This window comes from Oryctolagus cuniculus, chromosome 13 (assembly GCF_964237555.1).
Source record: "Oryctolagus cuniculus chromosome 13, mOryCun1.1, whole genome shotgun sequence".
Taxonomy (NCBI): domain Eukaryota; kingdom Metazoa; phylum Chordata; class Mammalia; order Lagomorpha; family Leporidae; genus Oryctolagus; species Oryctolagus cuniculus.
The window spans coordinates 100,363,402-100,378,859 of NC_091444.1; the positions used below are offsets into that span (position 1 = coordinate 100,363,402).

At 39.4% G+C, this 15,458-nt stretch overlaps 1 protein-coding gene across 2 annotated transcripts in view; it reads right to left on the reverse strand.

The window, feature by feature from the left end:
• Nucleotides 1-715: 715 nt before the first annotated feature.
• The window catches only part of LOC103352168 (ankyrin repeat domain-containing protein 18B), a 197,471-nt gene continuing 182,728 nt past the window's right edge, over nucleotides 716-15,458 (reverse strand). The window contains exons 47-49 of one of the 2 annotated variants that reach the window (XR_011381718.1): nucleotides 3,325-3,424; nucleotides 1,590-2,748; nucleotides 716-1,000 (exon numbers count right to left, since the gene is read on the reverse strand). The gene's annotated coding sequence lies outside the window, so the exon portion shown is untranslated. Of the gene's footprint in view, nucleotides 1,001-1,589; nucleotides 3,425-15,458 lie in introns of both variants that reach the window. The other variant, XR_011381717.1, reaches the window with a different exon arrangement.

Genomic DNA, 15,458 nt, shown 5'->3' on the forward strand with positions numbered 1-15,458 from the left:
TTTTATTTGCATTTCCCTGATGGCTAGGTGATCCTGGGTATTTTTCCCCAAGTTTGGGGGCTGACATTCTGGCATAATGGGTTAGGCTGCTGCCTGCAAGACCAGAATCCCATTTGGGCACCAGTTCAAGTAGCAGCTGTACCACTTTCAATCCTGCTCCCTGCTACCATGCCTGGGAAAAGCTCAAAAGATGGCCCAAGTTATTGGGTACTTGTGCCCATGGGGGAGATCCAGAAGAAGCTCCTGGATCCTTGGTTTGTCCTTGTCCAGCTCTAGACATTGGAGTCATTTGGGGATTGAACCAGTGGATGGAAGACCTCCCTATCTGCATCTATCCCTCTCCCTCTGTAACTCAGCCTTTCAAATAAAATAAATCTTAAAAAAAAATAAAAACACCCATGTTTGTTCTGTTCTCATTCTGCCATCACTTCCCCAGCCAACCGAGTCTGCAGTGGTTTTCTATCACCCATGAATCTCATTATGTCTCTATGTTTCCTAAAGAGCCAAGACCCTGCAGGCATAGCCTGCATGTTATCTGGGTGCAGGCAGTGTACTGGGCAGCACAGCACTGTTAGGACCACTGCCTTTACAACCATAGTTGTGGACAACTCCACATCCCAGCTTGGGTTATTTCTTATAAAATTCAAGTTCTTTCCACATTCTCAAAGTGGTTGTTACTAAAATCTCATTCCTTGTTCCCAATGCTGATTGAAAATAAAAAGCACAAGTTTAAGCATAAAAGAAATAGACAATTTAATCTATTGAAGATGAGGGGGTAGCATACTTCTGTCCCAGGATTTGCCACCCTGCTGAAAGAGGATGATTTGGGGATTTTAAAGGAGGCTACAAGGAAGGAGGAATCAGGAATAGAGGATCAAAGAATATGGACAGCTGCATGTGAACTTAACCATGATGGATTCTGGCCCAGTTTATCTTTGCACAGCTTTATCTTGCAGGTGCCTCCTCATTCCACAATGATGACACACTAGCATTCCTCTCCCTGTAATGAAAACCAGAAAGATTATTATTTTTCCTACAGAATTGTTCAGTCCCATAGCAGAAGGAGAGCCATAGATTAAAACATATAACCAACCTGAGTGTGTTTATCTTGGTGAGCTAAGGAGATAGTTGTGGAATTATCAACGATGTCTACACAGTATTCTGTTTCAGGGGAGGCATGTTTTCCCCCTAGGCAGCTGTAGCTTTAGAGAACTACTTGCCTCAGTAGGAAACTTCTGTTATTTATTAAGCACTGTCCTCTGGCTCTGTCATTTATGACACTTTGAATATAATTGGCCAAGGCTTCAATGTGCCAAATTCAGTCCCCATTCCTAACTGTGGGACAGAGATAATAAGATCCTACCAGTGGAAGACATAACTGTGAGGCAAGTTTGGGAAACTGGCAGACTTCTGTATGTTTTTCTATTTTCTTTGAATAAAAAGGAGGCCCAAGTACATCATCGCTAACCCAGGAGCAGCCAAGGCCATCAATATTCCCCTTTCAATGCTGTGGATATTTATTCTTGTGCTTCCTCTAAGCTGCAAGGGATGGGAGAGTGCTTTGAGCTCAGCTTTCTGGGCTAAGATACCTCGTGGCAGTGCTATTGATTCTGAAGTTTCTGGGAGAGTTCCTACTTCATATCCAACCCTTGATTGTCCTGTCCTGTGAAGCTGTTTTGATACACAAAGAGTTCCCAATCTGTAACCTGTAAGGGGATATTGGTCAGATCCAGCCTAATCAGACATATCTGTTACATGACCTATAATCAGTCACATAGTTTCCCCAGGGGAGTCTGAGGGCAAGGTGGATGGATTAAAATATGATTCAGTTTTACAGGACCATTTCAGTTATCAAATAGTACAGGTTAGTTTTTACCATAGGGCCTGAAGTAAGCAGTAAGATCCTTATTGTTACAGAAGCGGCAGCACATAGTAAGCTGTATGCACTGTGGTGAGATGACCAAAACTGAGCTCTCTGTCTCCTGCAGTACTTCACAAGTGGCTGTTATTCTCAGACACCACAGCCAGTCTTTGGTGGAATGTCCACATTTTTGAAATGTGTACCATTAGTCATTTTATTTTCCCCAAATTTTGAGTCATTCCTTCCAGTCCTAATCCTTGCTTCTCATGTACAAAGAGGTCAAAGCCCTTTCTCAACACCTCCCTGTGTGTGCTGTAGGTGCTGTCTATAGAATCTAGTACTCTATGTGAGGATGGCAGGTATCACTTCTAGTTAGTATTTCTCTTTTGAAATTGGGGTACTCTTTAATGGGTATAGTTCTATCAGAGTCTTTTGTGACAGTTACTAGCAGGCAATCACACATAATGACCCTCCCTTAAAAACCTCTTGGTTTTAACCTAATTTTGTTTAGGATTAAAACCTGTGATTCCATCTTGATATTTATTTCCTCTTTGTGATCATGATCTTTTGGGGGGCACAATGCTGATCAGCCATCCTGCAGCTAAACTTTACTTATCCCTCATTGCCCAGTTAGATTTGACCCAGCTATTCATCTGGTGCCATGTTGGAAGGGAAGTCATGACCAGGAGGCATTTCAAAGAACAATTTTGTCCCAATTTGAGCAACAGAGAGGTTAAACAAGTGGCTCTCAAACTAAATTTACCTGGAGTCCATTGTTAAACTTAGTTTCGTTTATTCTGTAGGTGCAAATCATCATCTCAAAGTGCCAGGCATTATCCTGCTGAGAATTGTACTTCTGTAGACTTCTTACAGTCAGTAGGCACACACTCAAATAGGAAAACACCAAGCACAAGATAAATCAGGCTGACATCTTAAAAATAATGAATAGGGATACAATCAAATAGTAGACATGATAACTGACAATTCATGTAAGTACAGCATGAAAGGTTGAGTATCCATGTTAGTCTCAGACCCAGAAAACTCTCCAAGTTAGCAGTCTAAAAACAATGAACAGAGTTACAGTCTACAAGCAGGTATGTTATAGTTTGTTGATTGGCTATTTGCCTTAAATACAGTAACTAAATTTCCTTTGCCATATAATCTCACACTTGGAAAATTCTCCAAATTAAAAGGCAAATCTATGACAAACCTAGATTTTTTTTAAAACTACAGTGTCTAGTATTTTGAAGTTTTTGGATCTGCTAAAATATGAGAAGTCCATTTACTCACTGCAAGACTGAAAACCCTACAAGCCAGGCATTTTATGCATGAGATTTAGATATGCCAATGTTTCTAAATATATTCTGTTATGAGGACAGATTCTGATGAATTCATGAAGACAATCACATTGCCCCCCCACATATACCATATTTATAAAAATTTTTGAAGATTAGAGCAATTACGTAGAGGGAGTGGAAAGTAAACACTTCTTCACTGGTTACAGAACAACACTTCACCAAAATACAGTAAACCACTGAAATCACAGGAACAGTTTTCCTGAACCTAGAAGGTGAAACATTGAAATATTAGAACACACAACACTTTAAATGAAAGATGGAAATCCCCAGATGTCATTAATTCATTTAGTCTGATTAATTTTTGTCCTGTTTTACATTAGACACTTTCTAGGTGTTCCAGGATTTCCCCCCCAAGTTTTGGACATTCTTACCTATTCCGTTGACTTTAAAGCAGTCAGAAATCTGTATTTAAGAACATTGCTTAGGGTTTTAGAGAAGAATCAGAATTGTTGATACAATGTCTCAGAACATATCTGCCAGGTTTATGAAACTTTCCCTATTCAATCTCTGGGCCAGTGATGGGAAGGAGTCCCTCAAAGTAACTGTTCAAAATAAGGACACTTTTCATTGTGAAATAATATCCACCCACTTAGAGTCATTTAATCAGTTATAGACCTGATGTATTCATACTTACAGTGATCACCAAATAATGGGAGATGAGTAAACACCCAAAGCAATCTTCCTTATTAACACTCAGCTCTTTGCAAACAATGAGAAACAAAGAAAACAAATAACACAAAGAAACAAAGAAAGTAAATAACACAAGAAATTACCTTAGTGAAACACAAATGGTTTTCTTGGCCAGGTACCAAGGGGTAAAACCACTAGTATAGAATCAAGTTATCCTGTCATCCAGGATTTTAAGATAAAAATTTGCTGTCCAGTCATACTAGAGTCAGAACTGGAGAGGAAAAGAGCATACAGAAACTGACCTGAAAGCCAAGGAATAGAGTCCGCAATTAAACTACATTCTAGAAGATGGTCAAAACGATGAAAGGAAAACTGATTAAAAGAACCGTGGTACAGCTGGCAGTGATGCACAGAGGCAGAAGCAGCCCCCTGCAATGCTGGCATCCCATATGAGCAGCAGTTCAAGTTCTGTCTGTTACACTTCTGATTCAGCTCCCTGCTAATGGTCCTGAGAAAGCAGCAGCAGATGGCCCTCTGCACCCGTAAGGGAGAGCCAGTGGAGTTCTAGGGTCTTAGCTTTGGCCTGGCCTAGCCCTGGCCTTTTCAGCCATTTGGGAAAGTGAATCAACAGATGGAAGTTCTCTCTTTCTCTTTTACTCTGTCTTTAACATAAATATTTTTTTTTAGAATGAAAAGATAAATTTATTTTGGTTCAAAAGAATTTCAAAATCCACACATGATTTTTCGTGATATGTATCTTCCACGAACTTTTCTGAGGATTCCTTGTATGAGCAGCCCACAGGTTCTTAGGGTAAAATCAGGTGAGGTATGTGTCACACAGAATTGCTACAAGCAGATAGTTGTCAAATATTACTGCCTTGCCAGACCTGGAAGTAAAAGACACCGTAGGAAAACACAGCACTTGTTTGTCTTAAATGTCTTTGAGCAGCTTTTGCACAGCTTTTGGGATGCTTTGTTTTCTTAATATCAAACAGGAGCACAGCAATACAGGTAGTAGGGCCTCCTAAGAAGCAATACTATTTGTATAGAATTCTCAGCCATTTATTTAGGGAGAGCAGCAAGCAGCATTTAACCTCCAGTTTAGACCTTTATTGGTTTTCAGTGTGATGCTTTCTGTTTCTCAGCAGATAGCTCACCAACAAACAAAACACCGTTCTTCTCCACCACGTGTTCCAGATTACATTGCCCAAGAAATCGGATCTGTTGTTAAAATGTTTATTCAATCAAGGTTCAGCTCAGAATTCCTTGGCAACTTCGAGCTCCCTAGCGTCAGTCAAGAAGGTGTTATTAATCTCGCATTAGAGATGATAAAAATGAAGCTCCCTGGGGTTAAAGCCTAAGAAGCAGGCTAAGTTGTTGTGAAAGTTCCACAAGATCATTTAAGTTCAGAACCCAGTACTACCTGACACCACCTACTCAGTGTGCACTCAAGAAACAGCTACTGTTGTCATGGAGAAAGCTGCACTAGCCTTCTGAGCCACTGAAGAGGAAGTACTAGTAAAAGCTCCCCTAACATAAATATTTTTAAAACCACAAAAACAAAGATGGAACATAATATATGAATTTCCCCAGGGCAACAAGTGGCTCTGGCAGCTGCTGGGATTGTCCCTGTTTCTCCCAGAAGGCAAAACCTCAAAAGCAGGGACTGTTAACACCAACTGAAGTGGCCTCTCCCTCCTCCAACAGCTTGAGTGGGTACACCTTGGTGCATTGCCACAGCCAATTGTTCTATGCATCTATCCATTGGCACCTGGCAGCAACAAGGGTGTGAGCCTATCTGCCACATTTGCCAAAATTTTCCATTTCTGAAAGTTCTTGGTTCCTGTCCCCAGTGCTCAGTCAAAATGCTGATAAGATGTGAGGGTAAGAAAAGATACCGTTCAGTCTATCAGCAGATGAGGGGGTAGAAGACTTCTAAATCCAGAACTACCAATGTGCTGGATAAGGGTGTTTTGGAATTTTTAAAAGGAGGCTGTAAGAAGGTGGGAGTCAGACTATTAGGAGAGTAGAATAGGGACAGCCGTATGTTGTTCTTCAGCCGGGCAATAAGGGGCTGGCTGGAGTCACAGTGGTTATCTCATCTAGGTACAGGCTCAGATCATGCTGAAGTTCCTCACTAGTCAGTAATGCCAAACTCTTCAGACCAGGGTTTGGATGGCCAGTGGGCTTCAATGCTTTTTGCTCTGGGCCTAAAATTCCCCTAAATGAAACTCCTTGAGTCTATTCCAGTCATTAAGGTGCTATCTGATAATAAACTTCCAGGGCTGGCTATAAAAGTCCCTCAATTCAGCGAGTCAATGTAAGGAAGGAAGGCTAGAGACAGGAGTCTGATGGTATATAAAATTCAATACATTATTTAGGGTCTCAGTTTCAGCTGTAATAAAAGAATTAAGCTATGAGAAGATGTGCTGAAACATTAAGGATATACAAATATTGATTTTTAAATTCCTTAGTATCTTTCTGTCCATGTCGCATTTGTAATTGATTACAAATCACACTTGACAGATTTAAGCTTTGTTGGGAAAGAACTTCAAGGAGCTATGGCTCTTCTAAATAGATAATAAATAAATCTTCTTTAAAAGAACTTAGAAGCTACATAGATGCCACAGATTAAAATAGGAAGTTAATTAATGTCTCTTCAAGGTCTCATTATTTCCAGACAGGGTATTTTCAGGCTTGTGTGTTTCCTTTAGTATCATACATAAACACACTTCAGTTCAAACTGTAGGTAGTCTAGAAAGCTGGATGAGTTTTAACAATCCACTGATCACCGAGAAAGCACAAAAAGCTGACTGGTGTCAGAGTGAAAGAAACAGACTGTTCTTTTTTCCAATCTGCTGTGGGTAAAGCAAAGAGGTGTTCAGAGCCTCAGACATTTCAGTCCTGAGACCCTTGAGATTCCAGCCACCATTAACAGAAGTTTAGATAACAAATCTTTAAAATTCCATGAAGATGATCAAAGATGCATTTCTTAGCCATCCTCGCTTAACTCTAATTCTATTTTCAAACAAATCTACATTTATGCAAAATAAACATCTTATAACATTTAACCTTCACTTGTGGTAAGAATTTAAAAAAACTACTGTGATCAAGGAACTTCCTCCATGTAGCTGAGGTGGACACTTGAGAGTGTGGCGACAGTGGTTTCTGTCTCTTAGTATTCTCAAGTTGTGTTGGCTTCTGCTGAGTGTGAGCATGATCTGTGACTTCCCTCTGATGATTACAGTATGGGAATTGTGAAGAGTTTTGCAGATGTTTTACAATTCCAAAATCATTAATTAAAAAAAGTTAGTACAAAAGTAGGTTATACTGGATTATCCTGTGATTTGAGGTAGTCCTCAAGGTCAAGAACTGGGACTAGCCTCTAGGAATGGACTCAGACAAAATATGAGATTGCAATTGCATGTGACTTTGAGAAAGTAATTTTGTGATGATGTTATATAGCAATAGAACACTAATTCACTAAGACTATCTACAAAAATCAAACAAAACAAAAATCCCAAATACAACATATATATACTATTTCCCTTTGAAATTTCAATGATACATTAATACCTATAATATTCACTTTTTCTCATTATTGTTCTAGGAGTAGGAGCAGAAAAATAAAATAAAATAAAATACCTCCAGGAACTGGTAGGAAACAAACTGTCAATATATAGAACCCTTGGGGGAAAAAAAACATGGATTTATACTGATAGAAGTAAAAAAATATGTTGAAAATTTGAGAGCTCTTAAAATGCTGCGCTGAGACCATATGCATTAAGGAAGCTTGTCAGTCAGTTCCAAGGTTTCAGAATAGGGAGGAGCTTACTGATCTAGCCCAGAGGAAGATGGTTTAATAAAAGTGGTGATAGTGTAGTCTAAGGGAAGAGTTAGGGAAAAAATGGCAGAGGAAACTCTTCTGTAATTAGAGGGACACAGTGGACCTACATGGAGGGCTTGGGCACCCACAGCTTGGAATTAAAATAGCCAAGAGCCTAGGCACCAGCACTGGAAAGTGAGGTGAGATGAGACTGCAGTAGCCTGAGACACTGGCCAACAAGCAGCAGGAAGGGCCTAGAGGGAATGAGGCTTGAAGCCCTGTGGGGGAAAGTACACTAGCCTAACTAGAGGAGATAAAAAATAAAAGGGACAGTACAGACACGTTTCGAATCACCTTACAAAGACATGGAGCCAACAGAGTCAACGCCATTTTGGACATATGTAACAGCTGTGCCAGCTCTGGGCCGCAACCAGCAATCAGCTGAGTGGGGACTCCAGACTCTGGTGGGGAGAAATAACAGGCAGCTAGAAACTTGTGACTGATGCTTTTGAACTGGGACTGTGGAAAAAAAACCTGAGGGTGTGGGAGAACTCAAGGTGTGGCTGAGACTTTGAGTCTCATTGGCAGATGCTGCAAGCTCAGACAGCTCTGGTTACCCGGGAGAGACATTGCAGGGGAATATGAACTTATACTGAGGACTGAACAGATCCTTTGCGTGGTCCTTGGAACAGAGCAGATGAATATTATGCCCAATCGTGCTAGCACTCAGGCACTGATTGCCATCGAGGAGATGAGCTCAGCTGAGCAGAATTGCTTCCCATTTGATTAAAAAATAAAAGGGAGGGAAGATTTACCATGCCAAACCTGGGGGTGTCACCTTAGGCATGCCCTTAATCTTGAAAAACTGAACATGGATCTCTGGCCACACCCACCACAAGCCTCTAGAGATTCAGACATTCCAATTATCTACAAAGTCATTGTAAAACAATAAAAGGCACTGAAGTGGGGGGGAGGGAGAGAAGAAATCAATGAGTATCTCCACAAAGGCCAAACCACAATTGAAACAATCCAAGAAACAAGAATAAGGAAGACAATATGATACTCCCAAAAGAACATGACACTTGGCCAGCGTCGTGGCTCACTAGGCTAATCCTCCACCTGCGGCACCGGCACTCCAGGTTCTAGTCCTGGTTGGGGTGCTGGTTCTGTCCTGGATGCTCCTCTTCCAGTCCAGCTCTCTGCTGTGGCCCGGGAAGGCAGTGGAGGATGGCCCAAGTGCTTAGGCCCTGCAACCACATAGAACAGGAGGAAGCACCTGGCTCCTGATTTCGAATCGGCGCAACATGCTGGCCATAGTGGCCATTTGGGGGGTGAACCAATGGAAGGAAGACCGTTCTGTCTCTCTCTAACTTTGCCTGTCCAAAAAAAAAAAAAAAAAAACAAGAACATGACACTTCAATACAAGATTATGAAATGAAGTTGATGAGAAAGAAGAAATGCAAGAAATGGAACTCAAAAACTTGATGATAAGAATACTTAGAAGTAATCAAAAACAAATGCATGAACTACTGAAATCCATGCAGGACATGAAAGAAAATCTCTCTCAAGAAAATGAAATCTTTGGAAGAATCAAAATGAAATGAAGAATCCAATAGAACATGGAATTGAGATATTTAAGAGAAATCAAAATGAAATGAAGAATTCAGAAGAACAAATAAAAAATGCAGTTGAGAGCCTTAAAAACAGAATCAGTGAGGCAGAAGAGAGAATATCAGACTTAGAAGACAGAGCACAGCAAAGTATACAGTCAAACCAAAGAAAAGAAGAGGAAATTAGAAATTAAAAAATATTATTGGGAATCTACAGGATACTATTAAAAAACCCAACATTCGGGTTCTGGGACTTCTTGAAGGCATGGAGAGAGAAAAAGGATTAGAAGGCCTTTTCAGTGAGATACTAGTAGAAACCTTCATAAGTTTGGAGAAAGAGACCTCAAGTACAGGAAGTACACAGAATTCCCAATAGATAGGACCAGGACAGATACTCTCCATGACACATTGTAATCAAATTCACCACAGTGAAACATAAATAAAAGATTCTAAAATGTGCAAGAGAGTAATGCCAGATTACCATCAGAGAATCTCCAATTAGACTCACAGCAGACTTCTCATCAGAAACCCTACAGGCTAGGAGGGAATGGCAAGATATAGCCCAAGCACTAAGAGAAAAAACTGCCAGCCCAGAATATTATATCCTGCAAAGCTCTCATTTGTGAAAGAAGGTGGAATAAAGACCTTTCATAGCAAACAGAAATTGAAAGAATTTGTCACCACTCGTCCAGCCCTGCAAAAGATGCTTAACATGTGTTACACACAGAAACACTGTCATCAACACAAAAGAAGGTAAAGGAAAAAAAATCTCTCAGTAAAAGATCACAGGAAGTTCAAATATATCTTTGGAAAAATGACAGGTCAAGTCACTACTTACCAACAGTCATAATGAACGTAAATAGCCCCAACTCTCCAGCTAAAATTCGCAGACTGGCTGAATGGATTAAGGAACAAAACCCAGCTACTTGCAGCTTACAAGAAACACATCTTTCCAACAAAGGTGCATACAGACTGAAAGTGAAAGGTTGGAAAAAGATATTCCATGCCAACCAAAATGAAAATGAGCTGGCATGCCTATCTTAATATCAGACAAAATAGACTTTAACAACAAAACTGTTAAAAGAAAACAAAAAGGGACACTATATAATGATTAAGGGATAAATCCAACAGGAAGATGTAACTATTATAAACATTTATGTACATAGTTACAAGGCACCGGGATATTTAATAGATATGTTAAGAGACTGAAAGGAGACTAAGACTCCAATACAGTAGTAGTGGGGGAACTTCAATACTTCACTTTCAGCAAAGGACAGATCAACCAGACAGAAAATCAACAAAGAAACAGTAGATTTAATTGACATATAGATCAAATGGATCTAACAGATATCTATAAAACTTTTCATCCTGCACTTAAAGAATATAAATTCTTCTCAGCAGTACATGGAACCTACTCTAGGACTGACTACATACTAGGCCATAAAGCAAGTCTTAGCAAATTCAAAAGAATCAAAATCATACAGGCGTCTCTCAGACCAGAATGGAATAAAGCTAGAAATCAGCAACTCAGAAATCTCTAGAGCATATGCAAACACATGGAGACTGAACAACATGCTCCTGAATGAACAGTGGGTCATACAGAAATCAAAAGCTTTCTGGAAGTAAATGATAACACAACATATCAAAATTTATGGGATACAACAAAAGCAGTGTGAAGAGGAAAGTTTATATCAATAGGTGCCTACATCAAGAAATTGGAAAGGCACCAAATAAATGAGCTATCAATGCATCTCAAGGATCTAGAAAAACTGCAGCAAACCAGACCCAAAACTAGTAGAAGAGAGATAATTAAAATTAGAGAGGAAATCAAGAGAATTGAATCCAAAAAAAATTACAAAAGATCAGCAAAATGAAGAGCTGGTTTTTTTTTTTTTGAAAAAATAAACAAAATTGACACCCCATTGGCCCAACTAGCTAAAAAAAGACCCACATAAATAAAATCAGAGATGAAAAAGTGAATGTAATAACAAGACACCACAGAAATAAGGAGTCATCAGAAATTACTACAAAGAGTTGTATGCCAACAAGCAGGGAAATCTAGCAGAAATGGATAGATTGCTGGACACATACAACCTACCTAAATTGAACTATGAAGACACAGAAAACCTAAACAGACTCATAAGCAAGTCAGAAATTGAATCATTAATAAAGGCCCTCCCTACAAAGAAATGCCAAGGACCAGACGAATTCACTGCTGAATTCTACCAGACATTTAAAGAACTAACTCCAATTGTCCTCAAACTATTTAAAACAATTGAAAGAGAGGGAATCCTCCCAAATTCTTTCTATGAAACCAGCATCACCTTAATTCCTGAACCTGAAAAAGATGCAGGCAAGAGAATTACAGACCAATTTCCCTGATGAATAGAGGCCAAAATCCTCAATAAATTTCTGGCTAATAGAATGCAACAACACATCAGAAAGATCATCCACCCAGACTAAGTGGGATTTATCCCTGGTATGCAGGGATGGTTCATCGTTCGCAAATCAATCAAGGTGATACACCACATTAACCAACTACAGAAGAAAAACCATATGATTATCTCAATAGATGCAGAGAAAGCATCCGATAAAATACAACACCCTTTCATGATGAAAACTCTAAACAAATTGGGTATAAAAGGAACATTCCACAACACAATCAAGGTAATTTATGAAAAATCCAAGGCTGATATCATATGGGGAAAAGTCTGAAGCATTTCCACTGAGATCTGTTACCAGACAGGGATGCCCACTCTCACCATTTCTATTCAATATAGTACTGGAAGTTTTAGCCAGAGCCATTAGGCAAGAAAAAGAAATTAAAGGGATACAAGTTGGGAAGGAAGAATTAAAATTATCCCTCTTTGCAGACAATATGATCCTTTATTTAGGGGATCCAAAGAATTCCTCTAAGAGACTATTGGAACTCATAGAAGAGTTTGGCAAAGTAGCAGGATATAAAATCAATGCACAAAAATCAACATCTTGGCCGGTGCCGCGGCTCACTAGGCTAGCTAATCCTCCGCTTTGCAGTGCCAGCACACCGGGTTCTAGTCCTGGTCAGGGTGCCGGATTCTGTCCCAGTTGCCCCTCTTCCAGGCCAGCTCTCTGCTGTGGCCCGGGAGTGCAGTGGAGGATGGCCCGAGTACTTGGGCCCTGCACCCCATGGGAGACCAGGATAAGTACCTGGCTCCTGCCATCGGATCAGCGCAGTGCGCCTGCCGTGGTGGCCATTGGAGAGTGAACCAATGGCAAAAGGAAGACCTTTCTCTCTGTCTCTCTCACTGTTCACTCTGCCTGTCAAAAAAAAAAGAAAGAAAGAAAGGAAAAAAAAATCAACAACTTTTCTATATACAGACAATGCCATGGCTCAGAAAGAACTTCTATCTATCTCATTCAAAATAGCGACAATAAAAAAGCAAATACCTTGGAATAAACTTAGCTAAGGATATCAAAGATGTCTATGATGAGAATTACAAAACTAAAGAAAGAGAAGAGGATACCAAAAAGTGAGAAAATCTTCCATGCTCATGGATTGGAAGAATCAATATAATCAAAACGTCCATTCTTCCAAAGCAATTTACAGACTCAATGCAATACCAATCAAAATACCAAAGACATTCTTCTCAGATCTGGATAAAATGATGCTGAAATTCACATGGAGGCACAGGAGACCTCAAATAGCTAGAGAATCTTGTACAATAAAAACAGAGCCAGAGGCATCACAATACCAGATTTCGAGACATACTACAGACTACAGGGCAGTTATAATCAAAACACCATGGTACTGATACAGAAACAGATGGCAAGACCAATGGAACAGAGTAAAAATACTAGACATCAATCCAAACATCTACAACCAACTTATATTTGATCTAGCAGCTAAAACCAATTCCTGGAGCAAGGACAGTCTCTTCAACAAATGGTGCTGGGAAAACTGGATTTCCACATGCAGAAGTATGAGGCAAAACCCCTACCTTACACCTTACACAAAAATCCACTTAACATGGATTAAAGATCAACACCACAACCTGGAACCATCAAATTATTAGAGAACATCGGAGAAACTCTGCAAGATATAGGCACAGGCAAAGACTTCTTGGAAAAGACCCCAGAGGCACAGGTAGACAAAGCCAAAATTAACAAATGGGATTACATCAAATTGAGAAGTTTCTGTACTGCAAAAGGAAAGGTTATTAAAGTGAACAGGCAATCAACAGAATGTGAGAAAATAATTGTAAATTATGCAACTGATAAAGGATTAATAACCAGAATCTACAAAGAGATCAAGAAATGCCACAACAACAAAACAATCAATCCATTCAAGAGATGGGCCAAGGACATCAATAGACATTTTTCAAAAGAGGAAATCCAAACAGCCAACAGACACATGAAAAATGATCAGGATCACTAGCCATCAGGGAAATGCAAATCAAAACCACAATGAGGTTTCACCTCACCCCAGTTAGAATGGCTTATGTACAGAAATCTACCAACAGATGCCGGTGAGGATGTGGGGAAAAAGGGACACTAACCCGCTGTTGGTGGGAATGCAAACTGGTCAAGCCACTATGGAAGTCAGTCTGGAGATTCCTCAGAAACCTGAATATAACCCTACCATACAACCCAGCCATTGCACTCCTTGGAATTTACACAAAGGAAATTAAATTGGCAAATAAGAGTTGTCTGCACCCTAATGTTTATTGCAGCTCAATTCACAATAGCTAAGACATGGAATCAACCCAAATGCCCATCAACAGTAGACTAGATAAAGAAATCATTTGGTATGTACTCTGTAGAATACTACTCATCGATAAAAGAAATGAAATCCAGTCATTTGCAACAAAATGGAGGAATCTGGAAAACATCATGCTGAGTGAATTAATCCAGTCCCAAAGGGACAAATATCATATGTTCCCCTGATCTGTGACAACTAACCAAGCCCCTACATTGAAAATGGTGGAAGTGAAACTGACACTATGAGGAACAGCGATTTGATCAGCCCTTGTCCTTACTGTCAAGAAAAAACTTACTATTTTTTTTTGTATTTTCTTTTTCTACTTAATACCATTGGTCAATCTCTTTATTTAACATGCAATTATTCTTAGCAGTTAGAATTGAACTGAAGATTTATCCCTGTTAAAAATAAGAGTGGCAATAAGAGAGGGAAGAGATGTACAGTTCGGCAGAGGCTCACTTGGACTTACCCCTAAAGGTAAAGCTAAAAACGTGCTATGGACTCCAAATCCCATTAAGTTGGCAGGGTACCAATGCCATCTTACTAGTTAAAGTGATCAGTTTAAGTTCATAATTGACCATAAAGATAGTATTAAGTGTCAAAGGGATCACATAAATAAGACCAGTGTCTGCTAATTAATACTTGGTAGAATTTAAAAAGAGAGAATTACTCAACATGGGAAGCAGTATACAGTATACACAGCAGACTCACAGAATGGCAAATGCCCTAAACAGCACTCTAGCCTCAGAATCAGCCGTAAGGCATTCAGATTCGCTAAAAAGCTCATGATAGTTTCTCAGGCATGGAAAGCCAAGATACTGTGGCAAAAAATGACCTAAATAAAAGATCAATGTGAGTGAGAATCCAGCAGAAACAATGGGCCATCAAAGAAGGAGGTACCTTTCTCTGAAGGGAGGGGAGAATTTCCACTTTGATTATGGTCTTGTCTAAATAAAGTCAGGGTTTGTGAACTCAAGAGGCTTCCATAGCCTTGGCAGCTCATGAAAAGAGCCTCGGGTTATTACTGATGTCATAAATGTAAGAGTATCAATTGTTAAATCAGAAACAAGAGTCCCTGTGTCCTTACTCCCCATGTAGGATCTCTGTGTTTAACGTGTTGTACTATGAGAATTAATGGTAAAAATATTCTTCAAACAGTACTTTATACTTTGTGTGGGTACAAATTGTTGAAATCTTTACTTAGTATATACTAAGTTGATATTCTGTGTATAATCAAAAATAATCTTAATGAAGAATGAGATGGGAGAGGGAATAGGAGGTGGGATGATTTTTGGATGGAAGGGTGGTTATGCGGGGGAAAATAGCTATAACCCAAAAATTGTACTTTCAAAATTTATATTTATTAAATATAAGTTTTCTAAAAAAACATAAAAATTGAATCATAAAAAATTGAGAAAGAACAGATATTTAG